Source organism: Tympanuchus pallidicinctus, unplaced genomic scaffold (assembly GCF_026119805.1).
Source record: "Tympanuchus pallidicinctus isolate F22 unplaced genomic scaffold, pur_lepc_1.0 scaffold1, whole genome shotgun sequence".
Lineage (NCBI taxonomy): Eukaryota > Metazoa > Chordata > Aves > Galliformes > Phasianidae > Tympanuchus > Tympanuchus pallidicinctus.
The window spans coordinates 89,770,499-89,794,717 of NW_026294618.1; the positions used below are offsets into that span (position 1 = coordinate 89,770,499).

The following is a 24,219-nucleotide window of genomic DNA, read 5'->3' on the forward strand; positions in this document are numbered from 1 at the left end:
GACAGGTTAGTGGCCTGAAATGCGGATCCTTCCCTCTCTATTCTGTCTCGCTAATCCTTTATATCTGTATTTGTATTCCTTTTTTTTCTTCTTCTTTCTTTCCCCTCCCTCCTCCCCCCCACCCTTCCCCCCCCCCCCCCCCCCCCTCCTTTTTCCAGGGCAGATTTCAGACAGGTTAGGTGCATTATGCCCTCCCCTGCCCCCAACCTTCAAGCAGAGAGACCAGAGTATGTGGAGTTAAAGTGTAACTTCTTGACAGGTAATAATTAAAAAGCTTCTTTCTAAATCTCTTTCCCCTCTGCTGAAAACACCGAGGCTTGCTTTTGCAATAGATCGCATTGATCGCACTCTCTGCACTGATCTGTCACCAGCCCCCAGCCCAGATGCTCTTCTGCACTCACCAGCACCTTCCCCTCTTTTGGCTAGATGGCTGCTCCAGGGCCCGTTTCTGGGACCCGCCAGAGAGGAAAACCAGAGAGCCAAAGGGGTCCAACTATCTCTCACACAGCTGGGTTGTGACTGTACCTCTGATTTTTGCCCTACGTTCACACTGTGGGGGAGTTTGGAAAGAAAAGATATGCAGGAAACCAATTCACTGCCATTGTTGGGGAGGATCTCTGCCAAGAGGCCTCAAACTCTTCCCAGGGGCAGAACTATCCAAAGCAAACCTTCAGCCTCGTCCTAGCAGCCGTGTTGAAAGTTTTAGGTGCTCTGAGTTACATGAGGTCATAAATTAATCTGCCAGAGGAGTACGGCAAGCACCTGATATCAAAGGAGGGTCAGGAGCCGGCCAGCTCCAGCTGGCCCCACGTGTGATTTACTCCAGGCTTTAAAGATGTATGCTGTGGTGTTTTGATAAGAATATAAGAGTCAGCAGTTTGATTTGGCAATTTTTTTTTTTTTTTTTTTTACTCTTCTTTCTGAAGAGGGCTGCAGCTTAAGCTGCGGAATTTGTTATTGCTCTCAGGGTGCTTTTTAGCAGAGGCTCTCGGTCTGCATGGGGCTATTTCACCCCTTTGCTGTTAGACTTAACTACGTTTCTGTCTCTATGGAGCAAGTCAGACAACAGTACGCACTTCAGCTCCTCTCCTGCCTGCAGCATCTCCTGAAGCACTCAGAAAAACCACAGCCCAGTTGTACAGATAAGATTCTCTGCCTCGGCAATGGCCCACCACTATGTCAAATTTCTGACCTCCTACCACAAGTCCTTGCCCTATAGGTCACTCTCTTCCCCCGACATCATTCCAGTACATAAGCACTTTCTTTTTGTCCTGTACAGGTGCACTCACACATTCTTCAGGGCTGAGTGTGGGAGGATGTCCTGCTCTTAGCTGAACACATCTCTTACATGCAGGTCCCATCACACCCACGGTGCCCTCATCCAAAGCCCCCAAACTTTCAGTCATAGCCTTTAATCAGAGAAAACTGAAAGAATGATCCCATTCTGACATGGAGAGACCACCAGAAATACCCCAGAACAAGGAGTAATGCACCAGGAGCATTCTGTAGAAATGACAGCAGTCACAGAGAGCAGAATTGCATGAGGAGTTTGGGATTATATCCCTGTTTTTTTCTCCTTTCTTCCTATTTTAGTTTCTCTGCCTGTAAAACAGGCAAATAGCTTCTGACCCTACTGCTTCTCCATGAGGCAATTGCTCTCTGAAAAAAGAAAAAAATCAGAAACACTCCGAGGACACAATTGGTGACAGTGTTCTGAGGTGGATGCACTGCCATTCTTGTGTTGTGCTTGGCTTAGACTTCCCAGCACAGACCCTGTTTTCTGTTGCGTGTAGCTTTAGAAAAAACATCATCACTTCAGCTGAAAACTGATATGCTGACTGTCTGTACCAAGATGATTATTTTGAAAATACCTGCCAAAACAATTTGTCCATTTCCAAGAACAAGGTTATGGAAAAATAAACAGTTTTGCTCATACTAAAAAAATGGAAACTTTTTCCTTTGAAATGCTCTGCTGCCCTCAGGCTTTGAAGCACGGACTCAAAATGTGACCTCTTTCATTCAAAACGTGCCTTTCCTTTCTCTGAAAATTTACACAAATCTGGCTAACTTGTACATATTAGATTTTTTTCTTTCTTGGATGAGCACACTCTCAGTAATGATTTCTTCTATTCTAATAGAGAAAAAAAAAAATAAAAAAGGATCATTAAAGACTGGTCTTGTCTAAGAACAGAAGCTTAAGAATACTGTGGTAAAGCTAGATTTCCACTTTAATCCCCACCTCCAAATTTTCCCAGTGAGCACAAGCCTTGGCACAGGATCTGAGAGGTAGGAATCCTATCTCTTCTAAGCTCTAAATGATTTGAAGGTTGTATCAAGAAGAAAGGTCTCTGCATGAATACGACAGGGAGAAAATTCCACCCTGTGACAGAGAAGGCAATGGAAGCAGCCAAGCAGCCTGGAGAGAAAAACTGGGACTGGTGTTTGGAGCAAGAGCCTGGGAATGATTAGGTAAGGAAACACAAAGGTGTTATGGAAAAAGCAGAGAGAAAGTGCTCAGCAGAGAAGCCTGGAGGGGAGAAAAGGGGCTGCCATGTCCAAAATAGCTGGGCTGAATCTCAGGTAAAACACAGTAAAAACTGTAAGTCAAAATGTTTTATTTCTGTATTGTTAACTGATGTACTTCAGCTTCTCTGTCAAGCATTAATGCTTTTTATTTTGAATAGAATTTGTTTTCTGATTCTGGAAAATAAACAATTTAATGACCTTCACAATAAGTATTTCTGAGCAAATTCAGAACATTTTAAAATGATTTTTGTGTGTGTGTGACATCAAGCTAAGGGAACATACTACACAGTCGGCACAAGCTGTAACATCAGGTACTCAAATGTTAGGACAATGTCTAAGCTGAGAGTTCCTAAGTTCTGTCTCCCTACACTGAGATACACGACCACAGAGAGTTCATTCCACCAATTTCCCAAAATACAAACGAAGCCCTGCAAGGTATGCCTTCTCTGTGGGCAGGGCACAAGTTTTTATTCAATGTATTTTCAATTTGTCACAGGATTAGGTACTGTTCACAGACAAGGCAGACAATTATAAGGAGAGAAAGCAGAGCCTTGTGGCAATGTGACAGCTGAATTTTGTTTGTAGAATCTGAATCCACTCCCCTTTCACCTTAAAGCTTCTATGATGTGAAGAAAGTCACCACAAGATGTAATAATTAGCAGAGATTTTTGTGTTATGGGAGCCCATCATGAAATTCTGGAGTTGGATTTACAGAAGAAAATTCCTATGACAAAATCCATGGGACTGTACATCGACAATGCCAAGGAATGCAGAATGTCAAACAGGCTGAAAAAAACAAGTAACCAGCATCTCTAATTGGATACTCAAAAATAGCGGGCACTTCTGACTTTAATCACATTTAGTTGGAGCACAGATTTATTAACAAGGATAAGACTCTCACTGCTTCAATTTTTTGTTGTAAAGGATGTTTGCCAAACACCCAGACACTATTCATCTTGTGGCTGTGAGAGGAACAGCAGAAAAATGTGCTGGGTTCAAATTGGGATTTCTGTGCCCTAAACAAAACCTACAGAATCCCACACAGATAAATTCAACAGCAGAAACTAGCTCCTGTTAGCCCTGTTCCACGTACTACTCTGAATGACAAAGGGGTGCTCACAAAAATATCAAGCAGAAAAGTCCCACACCTTTTCAAATAATATTCTTGTAGGTTGTACATGAATGGATGAAACAAAGTTTTTGTTTTGTTTTGTTATTTTTGAAAAGGGAGGAAGCGAGGAAGAAAAAAAGCAGAGGAATAAGCCCATGATGTCAGAAAACATGGAAAATATCAGTTTTGGGCATTCAGCTCAACAACTTCTCTTTGGTTACTGCAAGATCTCTTTTCCTTTGCATTTTTTTTTTTTAACATCCTTTCAGTTGCTTCAGAACAAACATTTTTTCCAATGACAAATTTTGAATTTTGAGGAAAGCTTCCCAGTATTTCCCAGAAAATTCTTGATCATCTCCAGGTATGTGAAGGTGCCATTAGGAGCTGCATGATAACATATCTTTGCAAGGGATTGTAACTGAGTGGTGTGATCAGCTCTCATTCTGTCACTTCCTACTGCTTTCTGCTGGCTTTAAATGTTTATAGACTCTGTAATTTGCTTTTAATTTGAGTGTGTGTGTATGTGTAAAATACTGTATGACCATATGACCATGCAAGATTTATCTTCTACCTAATTTATTGCTGTTCTATTTCTTCCATTAAAGCATAAGTTTTTACATCCATTCATTGATTTTACATTCCATAGAATCACAGAATATCCTGAATTGAAAGGGACCCACAAGGATCATTGTGTCTAACTTGTGGCTCCGTACAGAACCAGCCAAAATCCAAACCCTATGTCTGAGACCATTATCCAATCGCTCCTTGAAGTCCATCAGCTTGAGACCATGCCCACTGCCCACTTTGGGTTTTATTGCTCTTATAGCATGTATTTAATTGCTTGATTTTTGATTGCTTATATATTATTTATTTTAGCATTGACAGCTATATGTAGGGAACTGGAGTAAAGTCTCCAAAGTTTTCAGGTGGATGGCGGAACCATTAACCCAGACTGCTCTACAGCAAGCTGGATTTGCACAAGCAAGGGAAAAAAAAAAATAAAAAAATTAAAGTTCTGTTTTTTGTGTTACAGAGAAGTTCCAGAATCACTCTCCTTTGTAATGTAAAGATAGTAGCATGATCACCAGGCATGTGGTCCTGACCTCAGACCGAGGATCCTTGGCCTAGAGTCAGGCAGTCCCTGCAGTCACTGAAACAGCCAAATTAACTGTCCGTTTAGCCATGGATTAAAATTCATCCACTGATCCAAGACAGTAAGTGAGACAATAATTTGTGACTCCTACTTTGCTTCACAGCAGATCCTCATTTAGAATAAAGCTGCAGTTCAGCGGTGAGTTTTTATGCCCAGAAATAATCATGATGGCATTGCAAAATTGTACCTGTAATAATTTGAACAAATGGGATAAATAAATGCAAATTTAAAAGGAGCAAATGGATCCAGTTTTCATTAATGCAGAGCCTGTTCAAGAGCAGGGAATAAAGATAGCTTCGGGAACCCTGATACAATCAGCAGTCACTATTACTTTGAGTAGTAACTCATAACAAATAAAGTGCCATTTCCAGTGAGTAAGGACCTCTTCAACATTGCTTTTACCACCACAACCTAACTCACTTCTTCTCTAGCAAATCACAGACTTGATTGAAATGTTGTAGAGCAAATTGCTTAATGCTTTCTAGAGACCTCAAATATGTGAAGTTCCTAGTGAATAAATGTGACAGCTAATTTCAAAACCAAGGACAAAAAAAAAAAAAACAGCCAGCTAGAGAATAGAGGCTCTATCTTTTTTAATATTTCTACTAGATGCTGTACTTGGCCTTAGTGACAAAGCAATATACACTCCAAAGTTCATCATTTTTGTACTAACATACAAGACAGAACAACTAGCGCAGTCTCAGTTACGCAATGCAAGGGTGGCCATCTGCTGCTGAGGAACTGGTTTTGACCCAAATAACAGCAAGTGTTTGTGTGTCACAGACAGAAACTCAAGGTGTGTTATCTGCATCTCCATTGAACAACATTAAAAATAAAACCAACAACTTCAAGACCTAGTATGAAAGTCAACGTAAAACAGTACGATTACTTCTGTGCTTGTATACCCTGTATCAGAAGCCTTTTCACACTGATAAATGTCCTCATCATAGTCAATAATAATTAAAAAAAAAGGAAAAAAAAAGCTTTTTCTTTTTCTCAGCATATCTGTCCAAATCAAAGATCTGTTATTTATGTCAATAAAGATTTACTCTTGCTTGTGATGATAATCCCATACCATCTCACCTCTGAGGTGACTATCTCTCAATGACGAGTGGATAGATCACTATGTAAAACTAAGTACCTACTTTGAGGTACAGTAATCTGACCGTATCTCCATGTATCTTGGAAGGCTCCAAAACAACTGTAAGGGTCATGATAAATCATTTGAGTATAAGGTTAATGCTCATTGCAATAGCATTGCAATATTTCATAGGTATATGTGCAAAGGCAAAGGTTTTATTCATAAATACACTGATGATATAATTGCCTTGGACCCTCCTAGCATAAATTTAGAGAGAGGAGTAAAATAAAAGATGACTCTAATTTTCTGGCTATGAAGATGACTTTTCCTACGAGCAGTGGCCGGTCCATCTTTGTCACACTCGGCATTACAAAACTCCCCACTCGCTCACCCGTATCACCACCAGAGAGAAGGTGAAAGGCAGAGCTGTCTAAGGAAGTAAATTTAAGATGATTAAGATAGTCTGGACTTGCTGTGTGGCCTCAGTAGTTCACTCATGAGAAGGCTTGCCAAGGCAGAAATGGAAGTTAGGCACCTAGTCCAACTCTTACAATCAAGAGGCAACCTCCCTAAAAGCAGCATGCCAGTCTTTCACTGAGTTTGAACTGTCAGAAAGAGCTGCAGTATTTAAACTACTTTCATGGTGAGGGAATTTTTCAGTTTTGGGATTATTTTCTTGGTCACTCATGGTAACTCCACATTTATGAGAATAAGGAAAGTATACAGGCCTACTTGTAACACTTCAGTAGAGAAGAGGCAATTGCTTGAGATCTAGCAGCTAAAATTTGTGATTCTAGTTTTAGCTCTCCTTCCAAATAATAAAAATGTATTTAAAATAAATATCCATGATAAGATGTACTGACAACAATAATAAAACTATGGAAATCTAATATATTTGAATGCTTACTATCAAATGGAGGCTACTGTAGAAGGAGTTACTGAATGCTTTCAGCATGATAGACGTACTGATTTCCATCCTACAGCATATATGGGTATATATGGGCCAGGAGAACAGGGTTCAAGCCTCCATTTTCTGGAGGTGATGATGATGAAGATAAGGTATGTAGAACTGTATGGAGGAGGATGAGGCTAAAGGTGAGACATTCTCATAAATACTGATGCCAAAAGGAAAAAAAAACAGAAATGACTTCCGAAGCCATCAGAGAAATCTTGAACACCATGCTATTTTAATGATTTTGTTACTGTTATTGGAACCTGAAAATTACTTCTGTTCTTAATAAATACACATTTATTTCAGTATGCCTCACTAATACTTTAACACTCCTTTGGTACCTGATTCATTAGAATGCAGGTGAACTTTGCCTAAATACGGAGAACTGTAGAGCTAATGTTAGCATCGTAATGCAAAAAGCTGAGAAAGAGCATTTTATAAAAAGCCTAAAATAAATTGAAGGCCTGTATTTTTTTATTTTTTTTTTTTTAGTGGAAGATTACAGATCTGTAATATATATATTTATCTAGTCATAAATGTACTAGCATTTTTAAATGCACTAATATTTTGAAACATGTGAGTGAATCAAGTAATAGACTGGAACAAAGCACATGATTATCAGTTCTGCATTCAGAGTCAGTTTGAAGTTCAGCAGACAAGTAAATTTGAACTCAGAAAAATAGATTTCTAGCCCTATATATTTACCTCACAGCCACTTTTTTACGGTTTGGTAATACTTTGTTATGGTGGGAGTGCAACCTCTATTAATCTGAAAGTACAATGTAAGCTCCCTTTCTTCAGGCATAATTCTTCTTTGCCTGCATATTTGTATCTTCCCTACCTTTGATTTAGAAACTCTTATTCATCTCAGTACAGGTGGAAGTCAAAGTCTACTTTTTCTTCCGATTAGAATCTATTGGCAATTGCTCAGACATACTGGTGCCACAGATAAAAAGAGATTCAGACTTTTTGTAGGGTGCTTGGTTCCTTGTGCAAAGATGTTACAGCCTTTAAGCTGTGCAGGTGGTCAGGCTGCCGGGGCTTCCCTCAGCCCCCTTCCTACAGAGTTCTCTTCTCTTGAAGAGAACTTGGAGGAAGACTCTTATCTTAGATGGCCTGACATCATCTTGTGCAATCTCTTTTTTCAAAGCTGCTGAATTCTCACTCGTACCTCTGAGGCACTGACTGTGCCGTTCATTTAAAGAATTTATTTATCCATTTTTCATAGAATCACACATTATCCTAAACTGAAAGGTACCCATAAGGATCATCTAGTCCAAGTCCTGGCTCCGTGCAGGATCACCCAAAATTCAAACCACATTCCTGAGAGTGCTGTCCTATCTATTTACTATAATAGGAACAATTTCATTCTGGACTAGTATGCTTCAGGCTTCAGATATCAACATCCAAAACAAGTCAAAGCTGTCTATGCTTCACATGGCACAAGAACTTTTACTCCTTCCCTAAAGAAAATGTTCTTGTTGAATAGGAAATGATACACTGGATCATACATATGGTCCACCTACACAATGTACACTGCCTGCACCGGCTAGAATCTGATACAACCAGGAAAAATGTTGAAACTACACTATAATCAAGTGGAAATCCTCCTGGAGGACTTACTTTTGTTTTTAAGAACAAAATAGTGTCCCTTGCTTCAGTTAGGGGAAAAGCTGATTGGCTTTTATTTGATGTTGGAACAGGACCGATACATTGATACAAAGATACTCAGAAAAGTGAGTTTATAATATCCATATTGATTTAAAAGAAGCCTAAAATTAAGGCTGTGTAAGCACTATGGCAGGTTTCTGTTTCTATTTATTTGTTTTTCCATATTAAACAACAAATTCTTATGCCAAGAACCAAAGAGCAAAATTTTACATTCACTGAAACCAAATACATTTTAGAAGAATAAATTATAGAATTGGCTTTTGTTTCTAAAGTCTCTATCATTTTATTCAGCAAAGGAATTGAGAAGATGACATGATCAGCAGGTAGGAAAAGCATCTGTGGAGATGGTGGTTGTTATTACTGGTGGGTGAACATGATACTTATGGAACATGTAAGAAGCTTTCTGATCTCACGCTCCAAGATTCATGATGTGCAAACACTTCTGGGACTCCCATTGATTTAACTGGATCTTGAATATTGACACAATAAACCAGTACTAAAAATGCTAAAAGTTCTGCTTGTGGATAGCCTGGACACTCAGTGCTGCTTGCCTTAGGCCCATGGTTAATTTTTAACAACGTGGACACAAACCAATGACCTGTGCTATTGCTCAGGAATGTCTGACCACTCACCGACTCCCAGTTTCAACAGAACGGCCACTATACTGGAACTTACTGGTGCTTAAGGACGCACCCAGTTCAAACTACACCCTCCTGTTACTGGGATGAAAGGAATATTGTTATTTTGGAGTGAAAGCACACTGAGATATGTGAAAAGTTTGCTGAAGTTAAAAATGAAATGGGTTCCAGTTGTTATTTCTTATTACTTTTATAAAACTGTTTTAATAAAGATGGAACATTTAGACTGAATGCAGCAAAATGATTACTTTAGCTTAAAAGAACAACACAAGGAAAAATATATAAGTGCATTAGGACAGTTGTTGTAGAAATATGATTAAGATCTGTACAAGTAATAATACAACTGAAAAAAAAAAGATGTTCTACTGATTTTAATTTATTTGTGCATAGAAATTTGTAATTAAAACAAATCCTATTTGCTGCTTATTTACAACTTTATCATAACAGGACCATAGAGCTGAATTATATTAGGTGATTTTTATGGTTTTTTTTCTTTCTGCTTCTGTGTACACATCTAAATCATGAAGGGAAGATGAGAGCGCTAGCAAAATCCAAACACCTTATTCAAAACAAAAAATGTAATTGTTCAGAAATAGGCTATTGACTTTCACTGGGTTAAACAGCTCATGTAGTGATTAAGCTTGAAGCTATAATTGTTCTTGTCACCCAAACTCTGCTCAGTCAATATCTTTTTATCATATACATTTTTAATCACATATTAATAAACAAGAAGGTGTGCTTTATTGATGCCTGGATTAGTTTATTGACCAACTCAACAACTCTATGTATGGTTTCTGAACACAGAAACAAGGTCAGTGTGTGAAGATGAGGAATAGTACATTCACCATCTTTAATATACTTCATTCTAGCAGTCCTCTTGTAAGGTGTTGCAATCTCTACAGTTTCTCCAATTTTTTAAAATAAATTATTTCATATTTGAAACTGCTTCAAAGTTAAAGCACATTTTGGGTTGAGCTTTAAGAAATATAACCACGAGTTTCTTTAATACAACATGATTTTGACACCTTGACACTAAATTATTTGGAAATGTTTGGGAAATCAAACTTTCATGTACTTGTAGATTCTTACAAAATATTGCTTATTCACATAGATTTCTGAAAGCATCTACGCTTTTCAGATTCTCCTAACAACTAACTCTGCTCAAACTTCTTATTCATTCCTTTCTTTTCTCTATGAAGTGCTACTGTGAACATTCCATAACAGTAACTCAGATTTGGAAAGAAGGCCTCTAAAACAACTATATAAAATTAACAATTAAGACAGTAATAGAACACGACAGTATTTTTGTGTGTTCCTTCTCATCAGACAAAAGCTGCGCATAGGAACTCACATTTCCTTTTTTTTTTTTCCAACTTGTTTTTCTGATGGATTAGAGATAGATCTTTTCATCAGTATTTGCACAAAATACTGTTTTGCAATAGTATTCAATTGAAAATGTTTTGATGATTCTGTCTGTCAAATGTTCACGTGATATCCTAAAAGAAGAGTCGTTTGGAAACAGAGCTGACTGCAGCATGTATGAAAGTACACATCAGCCAGACACAAAGATGAAGTCTGCTTCCAACCTGAAGCTCACAGCCTCTAAATCCAGCTGAAAGCTCTTCTCCTTAAGGTATGAACTTAAAATAGGCCAAAATGATTACTCACTACAGTATCATGTATGAGTATCTCTGATGTTACCAATGTCTCACATACCTGAATTAGGTAATGACACAATCTTAAAGAAAATACTTTTAATCTCTATTTTCTCTAAAACCATACACACAGGCTGCACTGCTTTGCTTTCCCACTGCACACTTCTTCAAGTGACTTGCCAATGGGCTCCATTCTCTACTGCACAGCACTGCTCACAGTAACAAGAAGTTGTTGGAATAGCTCTCCGCACCTCTTTTTCTCACTCAAGAATTGTGTTTCATCTTTGTCCTCTAAATACAGCATTATCAGCTACATTTTCCATGCAGATTCACTTGTGTAGTATCTGGCAATATTTCTGATCCTTCTGGGCCCTTTTCTGATACTGTCTAGATTTACACAATTTTTCTAAGTAGAGGGAAGAAATATCTTAGTTCAATCAAGTAGTGCTTTCCTGTGCATTTGTCTATAGAGTTTAAAAGACGTACATCTTTTGTTTTCTTTTGCAAGTGCTACTCTATAATCCTCAAGCTGTGGTGTTGGGAAAAAAGTTAATAACTATGTACACTGAAGTGAAAATAGCTAGTGTAACATGAAGAGAAACTTGCTAGTATAGAACAAAAAGCAATACAAATGAGCATCGGTACCAAGTGCAGGCAAAAATCCTGCAGATGACTAACACACTGGCAAAGCCATTCATATTCACATGAACATTGTATAAGTGCCAAGTGCACCAAGATGTTGCATAGGAGTTCTGGTCATGTAAGGTAAAGCTTCCCAGAGGCATCCTTTAATTGGTCTAATTTTCTCTGCCAAACACCATCAAAGTTCTAGATGTTCAGGCCAGGTCTTGTCACTTTACTATTTCATCACTTTCTGGATTATCTACTCCCAGCATAAATGCTCTCAAACACATTTGCTGCCTGTATGTTGCTCTCCCTTTCACATGCATAGCCACCTACACACCTCTTTCTATAAGAGCCTTACTGAACTCTCAGAAATAGAGACAGGAAAACAATGGAGTCTAAACTGCTATTCAACCTCCGCAGGTAAACTGATGTCCAGACACTTCCTAATTTCAAGGTTAGGCACAGAAAATCCTCCTAGCACATTAGGAACACAGTCCACTCTACTTCTGTTAATTTTCACCTTTTTTGGGGGGGGAGGATAGGAGGGGGGTGGAGGCAAACACACACACAGAAAACTAAATCTCGAGACAAGGAAAAAAAAACCCACAACAACACAAGCTTCAGGTTGCATATGCTACTCCATACTGTCAGTGCTTATACATAGGAAGCATATGGAGCTAGGTAAGCAATAACATTTCTGAGAAAGTTATTATTAAAGGGAAGACAACTGCTAGAGCCAGTTTACGAAATGACTGAAATGAGTACAGCACTCAATGAATGTCTGTTTTCCTTAGTAGGAACACACAAAATCACGCCAGCATGGGATGACTCACCACAAATAGGTGGGTTTGACTCTTGGCTCTGACATTGACATATTGCATGGCCTTAGGCAAATCCCAAAACATTTGTTTTTACTTCTCCACTTATGTGATCTGGATAATACTTATATACCTAAGGGGGGTATTTTAAGATACAATATGTTTAAGATACTACAAAGATTTTAAATGCTGTAACATAGCTATGCCTCATTAACAACGTCGAGCTAAAATAAACACTGGGATGATTTAGGTAATGTGGTACATGTTCCTGGAACTGGGAACTTTGCTGAACAAAGAGCAAAATCTTCAAAGAGCCAGAGGTAAGGGAATGCACAGCCCACTGCAAAGCTGAAGTACTTTGCAAGGGTGGGTGAATTTATAAGAGAGGAAGAACAAGTTTGTTTAATAGGCAAAAGTTCAGTCTTCATTAGTTTTTTAAGTGGTTGGGCTGAACTGAAAGACAACACAAGCTCAGAGGTGGGTGAATAAAACAAACGTAGGCCTCATTTATCCACACGTATTGAAGTTAGAGAGGATTTTGCCAGGATGAGACCTGACAGTTTGTTCCTACTGCCTACACAGTAAGAAAATTATTAAAGTATCAAAAGAGATACCTTTCATGCAAAGCTTCCTCTCATGTTGTGAAGGGCAGTTCTCTCTGAAACTTTGAAAGGTGTTCTGCAAGGATCACAGTACTGCTTCATGTAGAAAGGATCACTCTTATCCTGTGGGACTTATCAGTAGGTCAGAAATCAAAGTGCAGTGCAACATGCATTGGAAACCCTACTGAAAGAGAAGGCCCTGGATAGTGATCCCTTGGCATGTTAATTGCACTTAAGGAATGCTACCAGGAAGCAGGAGTGAGGCATGCAGCACAGACAGAACTGAGGGGCCACAAAACTCTGCCTCAAGAGTCTGAGCCCGTCACCACTGTTCTTAAATCCTACTTGCATTAGAAGGAATACATTGCTGGGCTATGCCAGAGAGAGGCAACTCCAGCCCACAGCGTAACAGGTGATAGCACAGCATTATCACTTCTGAAGTTCTCTTACTTTTTTGTCTTCTCCAAGATGTTTTTGCACTTAGGACCTAAAAGAATAGTGAGAGAAAGTCTGACAGTGCGGAGAGTGGTATAAAAAAGATGTGAAATCAGGTTAACCACTGTGAAAGTAAGAGGGAAAAGCTTGAGCTGTGAGGAAGAAAAGAAGCTGAAGTGGATGTTCTTGGAGTGAGGAAGGATAGACGAGACTTATCTTCAGAAGTGATCAGTGGCAAGGAATAAGTACAACAACAGCAGTAAACTTTGAAGTATCAATAAGTGAGATTTGGGACAGTTAGTGCCAAGATCTATTATTTTCATTAGATGTTACTGTTTCGGCATTTCAGTAAACATGAGAAAATAAGCTGAATGAGTTGTGATTTGGAGTGGGCCTCCAGCTACTGGAGGTAAACCATAGTACTTTTTACTGTGGAAACAGGAAGGGACTGAGGGTCTGGTCTGGCACCCAGTCCAGCTCAGGTTAGTTTCACAGAAAGGAACCCTGATTGTGACTTCTGAGACTGCACAAAGACGTGAACAAAAGTGTTGCCAGCGGAGAGATCTGAGAGACTTTGGTGCACTTTCAGTCCTAAACAGAGTACTCAAATAGCACACTATGTAGGAATCAGACACTCTGGACTTGCCACACCTCATAAATCTACATCAAGGTAATTTTTAAATTTCTACTACAGGCTATTCTGCGATAGATGACACAATGAATAGGGCAGTTTCTATACTTCATACTGCATCTTCATATCTGTCATATTTACTACTTAAGACGTCTCTAAAAATGGGCACTGACTCTAGAATGCAGTTTGAGACACTAACATATAACTGGATACAGAAGTTTCTCTCAGCAGAAATCAGTTTTCAAACTGAAAATACTTACACCCAGTACTTCATTGACAGACTTCATTTTAGAGACACAAAATGAAATTCATATTAAACTAACAAAGCTAATACATTTTTACTACATCTGCAGACCACAGAACACTTTGCTTTCAAGAAAAGTTGAATAAATCACAGAGCTTTCTTAAAGAGACTTCTCCCCTTGTCTTCAGAAAGTCTTTAATGTGACATCTGTCCCTGCACTGTCACCTCTTTTAAAACTAACAAATGCATGACATATAATACAAGATTTATAAATTAAAGAAACCCACCCCTTTTAAGTAATATTCTTTAAATCTCAGTTTCTGACAGTCCTCCTATTTGCTCACTAACTGTAGTAGGCGTATTTTTCAGAAAATAGTGAATAAAAACTGACAAGCTATCGGGGGAATCTGAATGCATAATTGATAGGGGCATAAATTAATATGATTAGGCCTTTATTGGGTGCCACTGCTGCCAAACCTACAAAAGGGGCATGGAATAAAACATGGCTATGTTCTCAGGGCTGATAGACATCAATATGTAATGCATATTATCTCAAGCCTTCTCATGTACTCTGCTTATGACAGCACTCAACCTAATTGAAATTTTTATCTTTCTGTTGCATACAGACAGTTTTGACTAGGTGCTTCCAGGGAAAAGAGAAAACCAAACGACCCAAACGAAGGTTTCTCTGCAGAGGTACATACCCCGCTAGCAAACCACTGTAAAATAGCTTTCTACTTGTTAGCTTTCTAAAGTCATCTTCAGAAAGCTGTGTTAAAGGTATCCCCGGACTTGGATACCACTCCCCCATTTAACTAAACTTAATAGTGCGTTTCCCTAAAATTAAGAAAAAATCAAATGATTGCTTTGTAGAAATCAATGTACTGCGTGCTCATTTCAGCTGAGGTTTTGCTTACTACAGTTCTTGTGTTGCATACATTTAGCTTAGGAAGAAATTATTTTCTTTTGAATAACGAACTTCTTAAAACTATTCTACTTCAGATCTGTGATGGAAAAGTTTAAAATTAAGAAGAGTTTCTTGAAATGACAGCCTTCATGTCTCTCCAAAATACATTAGCCAGCTGACACAGTGTCATCCGATAATTCAAAAATATTTTCAACTTTTTCTTTCCTTTTCAGTTATTAACTATGAATTCCCATCCATCCTGTAAAAAGCCATTCCAAAAAACATGGTATCTGACAGTAATAAAATGTTTCAAGCATTTGCTATAAATGAGAATTCATCAATATGCACTTTTCCTAAAGGGTTTTGCTTTGACAAGTCAAAGTTGATTAAAAGGTTGCACAGTTAATATTTTGCTCTTTATCAAAAAGTTCTGTACTGCTCAAGTGTTCCTGAGAATCTATGCTGCAATTACTAAATACTTTTATTACAGTAGTGCTGGATGTTGTACAAATAAGATAAGGAGTCTGTTTCTGCTCCATTGTTTACAGTCTAGAATGGGATTATCCCTGGAGTAAGAAACATTCAACCTGTAAAAATCAAAGTAAAACACAGAAAGAGGCAGAAATGGGTCCAACACATCACTTTAGCTTCATTGAAACTCACTTCCAAAGACACAAGAAATAAATCTATTTTTCTTTTCTTAATTTATTTCTGGAATATATTTTAAAATCTATGCATTCAGTTTAATAAATACAAATCATGTTATTGGTTATTTTTATGCTATGAAGACAAAGACATCATAGGTAAAAAACGACTTTCTCCTCTTAATGGACAATGTGTCACTCTCCTAACTCATTGCTTCATTATCATAAACTGTAGGGCATGCATAAATATGAAGAGGCCACACGTTTTATAGATTAAAGAATGACACACAGACTTCTGAAAGATCCATGTTCTTGCACCTGTTATGTCAAGTCATTTATTTATTTCAGAGTCTATAGAGCACTCTTACATTCATTTTATATCTGCTACTGGTAGCTGCAAGTTCAACACATGGAACCAACTTGGTATGATTTCCTTTACTTCTTTATATTACATACAAAATATTGGGACATGTTATGGAACACATAGCGAGAGTTGGTACCTAGGGAATGGAATAAAAAAGTCTTGAACTTTCCCTCAAACATCTTGGAGAAACTCAAAGTCTTCTTCTGCCCTAACATGGATTTGTCTTATAAATGAAATTTTAATGAAGTACAATTTGAGAGCCTACTACTACGTGGTTTCAGAGCTGTTCATTCCCACTTTGATGCTCTACTGAAAAGGTACTAGCATGGATCCTTGTTCAGCAGGGAGACTGGAGTGATTTGTAGCTGTGGAGATTTCAGAGTAGTAAGCTTAAGTTGTTTTATTATTTTGATTCTTGTAACTTTTTTGTGCTAGGTAGGAATGCCAATACTTACAGTTCACTGGCTAGAAAGAGAATAACAAACATACTGAACTCATTAGTTAGAAAATTGAATCTCTTCAAGGGACGGCTTCTAAACTTTCTTATAATGATATTTAATACCTGAAAAGTTTCTCTCTAGCACAGCTTGGACTTGCAACTATTTTGGGCAGTTCTGAAGAGAGGAATTACTGTGACTCAGAAAAACTTCTAGTGATTTGCGATACAACTTGAACATCTTGTAAGACCGATAGCAGAACGATGTCACAATAACAACAGGCATTGAAAGACAACAGATTAAAGTGAATTTCAGGAGACTCAAAAATAACCTTTTTTAATGTCTATTTTTCAGTGGATCTGCTCTTTCTTGGGGCCTGAACATGGACCAGTTCTTTAATTGGTAGAGTCTGCAGCTCAAGACAGTAATTAGGGCACTCAGCTTTCTTCTTTACTCACTGAGTTACCAAGGCTTTCTGTCCCACCACAATGCTTTGTTTCATCCAGTCTTTTCCCAAGACCCAGAGACATCACTCACCCACTGGAGGAGCCTGAAGCAACATCTCTTCCAGGCTTTCTCCTCTAGAAGATTTCAGATACTGCTAGTATCACCAGAGTGGATGACAAAGACAAGCTACATAAATCTTAGGGTCAAGATGTTGTCAACCAGAACACTAATATCAGAATGATCTCACACAAAAGTAAGATGATTCGGACTTTCATAGAGAAGTGATGGTGGTGGGGCTAGTTGTTTTCTGGGTGTGGAATTACATAGGTTCTTTGTAACTTTCACAGTATCTGGTAATTTCTGATGATCAATCAAGGGATTTTTCAACAGTTCAATTTCATATGCTTACTTGTGAAAAAAAAGAAAAAACAGGAAACCGTGTCCTGGCGTAATTTTGGTGCCACTCTAAGGGCAAGACTTTCCTGATGCCTTATCTTCTTTATTATATACCAAATTTCTTACTTAGCCAAAAAAGATTCGAACTGTGTTTCAGAGGATGTATTTAGATAAGCCTTGGTTTTTAAGATGAATATTATGTGGGGGTACTGCCTGTTTAGAAAACTTTTAAACTCTCCATTTGGGACTGGACACTACAAGGCTATAAAAATGTGTAATAATACACATAAAGTCTATATTATTGGCCTCGGCAGCAGCCAACAAACATAAGCCCAAGAAATATGTATCATATAGTGCAGAAAAAGAGAGAATCTAGCACTGTTTCATTAGCGAGAATCTAGCACTGTTTCATTAGCACTAAAGTGAATGACCACACAGAAACTAAAAGCAGTACCTGTAGCATAACCATAGTAAATCACAGACAGTAACTAGCACATGGTACCTTTGCAGGATAGAGATGGATTGCTATCCCTGTTTGCAGAAGGGAAAACTGAGACCCAGGGAACAAGGGATAAATTTCCACAGATGAATGACACCTGAGGACTCCAAATCTATTCGTATTTTTGAGGTCTGCTCTACCCTCAGAAGTAATATTGTGAAATGTCAAACAGGATTTTAAGAAGAGGTTGCTGAAGTTCCAGCCCTAAATCTCCACCGGACCACCTTGCAGGCTATTGGCAGAAATCCTACTATGCTTACTGTTGTCAAGTAACTAGGGCTCTTCAAGAGGCTTGAACTTGCCTTCACTTAGCAAAGTAAACTCTCTATGAAGTGTCAGCATACCCTCTTCTCACTGCAAAGCCATTTGAGGAATTTCAACGTTGTGATATTTCCAAATTATCAAGTTGAAATACTTTACATGTTAGTAAAATGCATTGTGCCGACCATGCTTTAACAAAGATCATTTATCATCTCTGGAAAGTTGCTGAGTAAATCCTTTTGACTTTGTGCTATCTCATTCATCCTTGTTTCAAATAATGTAATTCTAACATTGTATTGATATTCTTTTTGATTTTTTTCCTCGTTTTCAATTTAAAACTGGGTTATAAATACATTTCAGGCCACTAAGTTTTATTTTTGTTTCCTTATGGAACTATGCAGAAGATGTGCTCAGCTATATTGATCTCTGAGGAAATGTGGACGAGGTAGATAATGTGAAACCTTTTTGTCATTACTAACAGTTATATAGGTTGCGGAAACTTTCAGTGTTTGGCTGACTAGATAAGTTGATGCATTCACATTTATTTGATTGGAAAAGTATGGGGAGTAAACTTTGTCTCCCTGTTTTCTGTATGGAATTGATCTTTTGTGTATTAACTTTTCTAGTAGAGAAAAGGAATTAATGATTATGAGAGCAGAAACATTCCTTTCTTTCTGCTAGACTCTTTAGAAAAGGGACATAAATTAAGAAGGGACAATGGAAGGGTCATAAGGCAAAATACTGAACGTTTCCACCTATAACCTTCAAAAATAGAAAGATATTACAGCTCCTGCATCTCTCCCATCTGTAACAGATCCTTCCTAACTTTCCCTGGTCTAGCATAACTGCAAGCTGCAGGTATTGTCAGGCTTTGGCTCAGTTCCAGGAGCAACTGAGTACATTGGTATATTCAGCTTAGCTGGGATACCAGGAAGGCTTTTCATGTTTATAAGCAACTGGTATAGGAATTTGTCTAAAAGGTAGGTGAGTAAAAATGCAATGAGTCGTTTCCTAGTGAAAAGCAATCACCTGATTTTTTTTCATTCTAGCTCTTCCCTGATTGCTCATCATGTTTCAGCTCAGTCACTTTCTCTAAGTTTCCAGAAGGCATTCAACATCCTCCTGACTTCTTGAGATTCATACGAGCCTCTGCAAATCAGATCTGGACTCTTAACTCTGAGTCCAGGCTCTATGTCCTCCAGCAACAGAGATCTTGTATTCCTCTTGCCTCACTTACTCCCAACCCTGTGTAGCTTACTGCCTTCTCTGAGCCCAATCAACTCTCTTGCCTGGGAAGACAATGCATTTAAGAGGTTGTTGGTTTTTTTTGAAAACATAAAATCATACCTTACTTTGTTGATTTGGTTTACAGCATGAACACGAAGAACAGCTGGATAGGCTTAAGTGAGGCAGAAGGATTTTTTGACAGTCAGGATCATTTAAATTACAACTGCTGTGACAACGTGAACAATTCATGATATTTCTGCTGTATCCACTCAGTTTGGGGAAGCTGCAGAGAGACCCTAGTGCTGCTACCTTCACCTGGGGCCTTTCAGAACCAGCTCCATTCAGGGCCAGGCTGTCAGAGACAGCATCCCAGTAGAGAAGGAAAGGAAAGCTGCATCTGTTCTCCCACAAGGAGGCTTTGCAACTGAGACTCACTGACTCCTTGTTACCTCATGCTGTGATTATACAGGTATGGAAAAGTGGCTCTTGGCACAGTGTCTTTCCAGACAATCTCACAAATCCTCTAAGAGCATTTATTTTAGCAATTCCTCTTTTTTTATTTTTCCCCCTCAGTCATACAAACTGGTGTGAGACTTCGTCACTAGATTATTTACATTTTTAACATACATATATATATATATATATTTGGCTTGTCCTGGTTATTTTGTTTCTATCCATGTGCTCAATTTCCTTTCCAAGTTAGTTCCTGACTTGCAAGACAATTCCTCATAATGATGGTGATTGTCCTAAAGATCATCTAATCACAATAAATCCTGCACAGACTATGAGCTCTGTCCTGCCCTTGGTGACCTCTTACACATTTGAGCTTCACATATAAGCTTAGATTAGTACTTTTTAAAAAATTCATTCTTATTCAAAATTAAACAAATCTCTGCCACGATTGCTAAAATTGGCAGACAGAAGCACAAAAAAAAATTTCAAGTAAATTAAAAGTGAACAACTTGTGCAAGTAAGCAAATAGACGAGACACAGCTCATACAACCTGGAACAGTCACCAGCTTCAATTGGCTGTACCAATTCATGTTGTCCAAGAATCTGGCCTAATGCTTAAAAAATGTTTTGTATGTGTTAGAAAAGGTGGGTGTGTAAGTTATAGCTGCCCCTATGACACTTAAACTTGAATGACCAGTACTTATTCAGTCAACTACAATAGGTCTCACTGTCCTCGGCAGAATTACAGGGGTAATATTTTTTTTTTTTACACGAATGAGCAGCCCTTGAATAATTTCTCCAACATACTAAGCATGAACAGGCTTTTCTTCAACATCAGGTGCACATGTCTTCTCCTCACATTTATTTTTCTCCAACACTCATATTTATCATGGTCATTACTGAGAGAGAAAGAGAGAGAGAGAGAGAGAGAGAGAGTAAATCTTCCCTTCCTACAAATGTATGTCTTCTCCTCCATCCCTCCTATGGGAACACCACAAAACAAAGGAGTGACCTCATTTCATATATCCGTCTAGTTTTATTTATTTATATTATCAAAGATGACATCCACTGTTAGAGTATATAGCTACAAATTCCTCATACCTCACAAGTAAACTTGTGTGCAAAATACAGACAGGCGGTGATAAATACTGTACCGAAGACTTGAGTATTTAGATTACTAATGGCAACAAAACTCACTTGCTCCAAAGGAGCTTACAGTGCCCAAAAAACTGAAACAGAACCAAAAGAAAAAGTAGAAAAACTTTTCAGGGCCTTGGAGTACACTCCTCTGATATAAAGAACTTCAAAGTGATGAAATGAGAATGTATCTTCTACATAAGAATGATTGCAAAACAGGAGTAATACATAAGAGAGCATATTACCTCATCAAATTCTCCATTTTAGGTCCTTATTTTCAAAAAGAGAATTACCATCAGTTAATAAAATAAAATAAAATAAAATAAAATAAAAGGAAATTCATTACCTTTGAAAGTAAGGGTTTCACCTTTTTAAGTATAGTAACGTTTTTACCTTTCTGAAGTGTTTATTAATTTATTGGAATAAATTCCCTTGTATTCATACATATTCCTTAGGTAATATAGTATTTACCTTTACAGTAGAGGCTACTGAAAATCCACAGAAAAGAAATTTACAGATGCATAGTGAAGTAGAAACAAATGTTTTATTACACATGCAAATAGAATATTTTTATATTTGGATTTTTATTACCTCCTTTGCAGAAAAGGTTATTCTGAGCCTTATCCTGCTCTTTCTCCAAAGTTCAGAAATAAGGCTCAGTGATATTAGACATATGGAAAGACTGCTAGTCTACACAAAGTAGCATATTGAAAGAAAAAGCCTTCATTTTCTTGGACGAATTCTCATTTAATTATTTGAGACTTGTAACTTCCCTTTTCTTTAAGTAGTATTCCTTTAAGTATGTCTTCTCAGCTCAAGTGTCAGATCAATTAATTTTTTCTCTCTTTGTTTGCTCTAGAGGAGACTTCTTTTATTACAAGAAAAGAAAAAAAAATGTACATATGTGATAGTAACTTTAATTATTGAAGGTTTTTGACACCACCGATGAAAATGCTTCCTACAAAGTCAGCTTTGAGCATAGCCAGTGACAATACTGTGAAGGTCAGTGTTCAGATTAACATGCTCACTGTAAAAACACACGGCAGATTTTTGTACTAATAAAGATAGTAACGTGTGAACCAACTGAAGAAGTGAAAAACATCCAGAATAATTAGAAGCCTCTGATATCAAGTAACTTAACAAACTTCCTTAGGAAGCAGAAGCCTAAAATTTATGTCCTTGCCTGTTTCATATAATCTGAGTTAGATTCCAAAAAGCCTCTTTTTTTTTTTTTTTAATTTAGTTCCTTCTCAGACAGTTGTCAGGAAGAATTTCGATTGATGGAATAGATCCCTGGTATCTCCCCTAGTATTGCACACATTGCACACTGGCATCCTGATTCTTCTCACCTCTCAGGATGTAAATCAAGGAACATTCACAGAAATCAGCAAGAATTGGGCCCTAGAGCTTTCAGTGTATGATTGAACTAATTTTTGGCTGGCAGACTCTTATGAAAACTGATTCGTGTTTTTCACAAATCAGTTCAGTGACAAGTAAGTCCTCACACACCAGACATTAGATGGGGAATTGGGCAGTTCTTTGCACCAAAGGAAAAGAAAAATCATGCTTTGATACTGTCACCATCATGTACCCATTCAAGGCTGAAAAAGAGGATGAATAAAGATAAGCATGAGACTTTCCTAAGGCAGCTGACAATACGTTGATAGGAATAGACATTTTAGAAAGAAATTAGATCTTCTGGGGGGAAAAAAATTACTTCCTCTCCCTCAATTTTATGTTATACACACTCATATATAATATGTAACTATGAAAGGACTAAGAAAGGAGTGGTAGCTGATGAAAGAGAAGTTGGTGAATATGCTTTGAAAGAGATTCTGCAATCCATTTATTAAAACATAGAGAAGGCCTTTCAATACAGTTCTTCCCTGATTTGTCCTCAGACTTTCAATAACCTCTTTTGAAAAACCACTGTCCTGGAGAAAACACTTCCTCAAGTGTTTCCTTTCAAGAAAAAACTCAAACTCTATTACACTAAGTAAATCAAATCCATCCTTTAGATGTCTTAAACCAAAATGAAACAACAGAAATCTAGACTTTTTTTTTAATAGAGTTCAGTAGAAGAGACCAAATGTTCTGTATCTTCGTCACTTGCCATACATGGATTTGATTGATGCTCTAAATTCTCTAAATTCTAAATTCTCTAAATTCTAAAAGCTCTAAATTCTTGTGGGGTGAAGCCTCATGTATTTTTACACATCTTGATTACTGAGAGCAGTTTACTCTTACATAGCCAAAAAGCATAGCATAAGGAACAAATAGCATTGGAGGATGGAAAAAAACAATCTGTCCCTTAAGCAGTAATAATTGGATTTGAGCCTCACTCCAGCACAAATTAGCATTCATGGCATCCGGCCCATGGACCAGATGCTGTAGGACTTTGGGTGAGTTTGGTAGTGTCCAGTTAATGGCTGAAAATGACTGTTAAGGGAAGAATCAAAGATTAGGGAGAATAGCAGTGCTTTCATATCCACCTCACAGCATTAAGGACTTGCGGGAGCTAGGATGTTTCTTGAAGCTGATGGAGATAGCACTTTTCTTCTGGAAAGGTCAGGAAAAAAAAAAAATCCACTGGTCTACAATTTTAACTTATTTAAAGAAAAGCAATTCAGGTTTGATTCAACCTAACATGGCAGAACTCTTCTTCCAAGGAATGGAAGGACACATTACCTCCTAATTTGGATTAGCTCCTTTAAAAAGGTTATCTGCTATATGAACTACTCTATCATTTCAGGAAATTCTACCTTGTTCTACAGTTGTAGGCCAATTTGGCATACTAATACTACTGGCAAATTAAGAGAATCCCAAAAGCCATGGAACATTTTGTTCCATGAGAAAAATTAAGGAAGGCATGGCTTCCTTATATATATATATGGCATGGCTTCCTTATATATATATATATATATATATATATATATATACATATATATATATATACATACATATACATACATATACACACACGCACCATTTCAGAATCCAAACCATTCTTTCCAGTAACTTATAATTGTTTCAATATTTGTAGGGAATTCTGTATCTTTAGGAGAGATCAGGCCTGGTGAACTAGAACAACACTGCATGATTGTGCACACTTTCAAAATGGATGTGAAAGTTGCCTACAAGCAGCGGAGTTACTGGAGTCTTTGTTCACGTAACATTCTTCAAAATGTAACGTTCTTTAAAATGCAAATGTCAACATTGTCATCAGAACAACAAAGACGTCCAACACCAAAGCTGAATGATCTAAAATAAGCAAGAAACATCGAGAGTCAAACACTTAGCTGC

At 37.8% G+C, this 24,219-nt stretch overlaps 1 long non-coding RNA gene across 1 annotated transcript in view; it reads left to right on the top strand.

The window, feature by feature from the left end:
* Positions 1-205: 205 nt before the first annotated feature.
* LOC128081031 (uncharacterized) overlaps positions 206-24,219 on the top strand; it is a 44,318-nt gene continuing 20,304 nt past the window's right edge. The window contains exon 1 of the long non-coding RNA XR_008206952.1: positions 206-10,765. This is a non-coding gene — a long non-coding RNA (uncharacterized LOC128081031). The remainder of the gene's footprint in view (positions 10,766-24,219) is intronic.